This window comes from Aplysia californica, unplaced genomic scaffold (assembly GCF_000002075.1).
Source record: "Aplysia californica isolate F4 #8 unplaced genomic scaffold, AplCal3.0 scaffold00208, whole genome shotgun sequence".
Classification (NCBI taxonomy): domain Eukaryota; kingdom Metazoa; phylum Mollusca; class Gastropoda; order Aplysiida; family Aplysiidae; genus Aplysia; species Aplysia californica.
This window is the reverse complement of record NW_004797478.1, coordinates 827,560-830,059: the sequence shown is the minus strand read 5'-3', so window position 1 is coordinate 830,059 and position 2,500 is coordinate 827,560. Positions and strand designations below refer to the sequence as shown.

Genomic DNA, 2,500 nt, shown 5'->3' with positions numbered 1-2,500 from the left:
AAAGAAACAACCCACACCCCAGAGCACCCGCGCCAACCTCCTGCTTAAGTCATGCTTGTAAGATTGAAACTGTTTTCAATTTCAATCATTTTTCGCAATAGCAAGTTAAAGAACTCTTTATAACAAAATGAGTGATGTTTTTCTTTTGAAAACCGGTCCATTATTATGGAAAATGTGCCGATTTTTTTTAATGGACTTCCGACGTCACGCTTATGACGTAATTAAACGGTCAATGGAATTTTACCCTAATACTTATGTACTTGATTGTTATTGTTTATATACTGATTCTACATAAAACAACAAACAAATTGATACATCAATGGTTACGATACAACTATCATTAATATGACGTTTTGAAGCAAAAATTTGGTAGTTTGGTGGCACAAAATGTAGTGCAAACATTTGGCCAAATCAGGGCGAAAATTGATTCACAAAAATGGTCGCTGCTTCTGAACTAAAAAAGATAGCACACAAATTTAAAAAAGCACCAACCAACCACCGTTGTGACTTAATACGAGAAAGAAATTATAAAAATTATAACGCCCAGTAGATAGAGTTACTAAAAATTTTGAAATTCCTACCTTTAAGATGACGACCAAGTCCACTTTCTTGAACTTATCCCTGAATTAGTTTGACGAAATTTGGGATCGTAAATAGCAAAACAAAGACAACGTTCGTAGCAGTAACACAAGGCCCGTGACTGGAAAGAAGGGGCACATTCTTACTAAACAAAAGAAAAAGCAAGCAAGTATTTGTTGTAGAATCTGAACAAAGTTAGTAGTATCAATAAGTCCAGCCCACAAGAACGCTCTTCCATCGCAACACGAACCAGCGATACATATATTATAATAATGTTTTATTATAAAAATTAACTTCTATCGTATCTTAGCTTCATACTACATCAATTTGGCCAAATCGCTTCCACCAGCCTCTGTGGTGTAGCGATTGGGCGCCTGTCTGTCTCACACAAGAGAGCCAAGTTCGATTCTTGAGTGGGGACAAAGATAGTGAATAACAAGATGGGCCACTCAGCCAAAAAAATGTCCGCAGGAAGTATGCTCTTTGCTTCAGATGGCGCTGCAGTCTGTTTTGAAGCTCTCTTTCGTTTTTCCAGAAGAAGAATAGGAATAGCACCTCCTTGTGTGCGCAGATCGACTGCTGTTCATCAGCAGTTCGGGTTCGTTCAGTGCGGAGTTTTAGGTTTTTCTTTATTTTAATGACCTCTCACCTTTCATTCTAAAGTCAAATTAAAGTAAACGAAGAAAACAATCACCCCGTCCTCCGGAACAGGTTTTGTTTTGTCAGTGTAATCATTTTAAAAAAGCGTTCTTCCGAAATTTATTAAAAAACTTGCTAGTTTCACTTTGGTTTTTTAACACAAGTAGGGTAACTCTGTTCGCAAAGGGTGCGCATTTGCGAAGAGGGTGCCACCGAATTTTGAGGACACTTTTTTAATTGGCTCAAACTCAAAGAGAGGAGTGGCCCCTCTTGTTATGTAGATTCTTTGTCGCCACACATCTTTATTGAACGCATGTTTTGGTAACCTTTAGTGCAAAAAATGTGTTCGCAATAAAATTAATTTCTTGTACATGCAACAAGTTTTGCCGAAAAAAAGAGTGTATTTTGTGACGTACGCCTTAATATATGCGTATACAAAATGTGTGTGAGAAGCGGGAAGAGCTGTGAACAATCCAATTTTCCGCGTGACAGAGATTATAATATTTTATATAAATTTATGAAGAAAAGTTATTTTAATCTAGCCTCAATTGTTGTGGGAAAATATGATGAAGCTGAGACAAACTGATACAAACTGCTGTGCAAAGTAAGTATGGAGATATTTGAGGATAAGTTTCGCCATAAAATTTTGACCGCACTATACTATTACCCCAGCACACCTGATTGCATTCTGAAACAATCTCAACTTCCTGGGAAGCACACAAAGCAAGCTGCAATTTTATAGGAGAAACACTTATATCCTGACAAGATCTTTTGCTGTGTATGGCAGGGTATCCATTCACACCTGGGTGAAGTTAGAAGAATTCGTGTAAAGTTCCTTTCCCAAGGACACAAAGATCGATCGGCCTGATGCTCGAACCCCCCGAACCCGCAACTTCACGACTACGAGTCGGGTAACCTAATCACTAGGCTACCGACTCCACTTTACCTTACTTATAGGTTCTACATTTAAAAGAATAAAAACATTCCAAGGTGACAAGTAGATCAATCCTTAATTTAAAGCTTTTAAAAACTAATTTTTCTAGCTTCCCAGTTTGGTATCATGCCCGACTAAGAAGCGAACGTGCCTGGTTCGTATCCCCAACAGGGAGAACGTTCTTTCATTCGGATCTTGTGGAATTTTCAAGACAGACTCTGAACCCATTTATCAACCCCGTGCCGGTGCTAATGACTGAAGTGTCTTTAGACCATTCCCAAAGGGGGGACATTAACCATGTTCTTATGCACAGTAGAATTGTAATTGGAAATGGGCTGATTCATCAAT

At 38.4% G+C, this 2,500-nt stretch overlaps 1 protein-coding gene across 2 annotated transcripts in view; it reads left to right on the top strand.

The window, feature by feature from the left end:
* Window positions 1-2,500, top strand: part of LOC101857254 (glycoprotein 3-alpha-L-fucosyltransferase A) — a 24,889-nt gene that overhangs the window by 14,377 nt on the left and 8,012 nt on the right. The window lies entirely within an intron of this gene.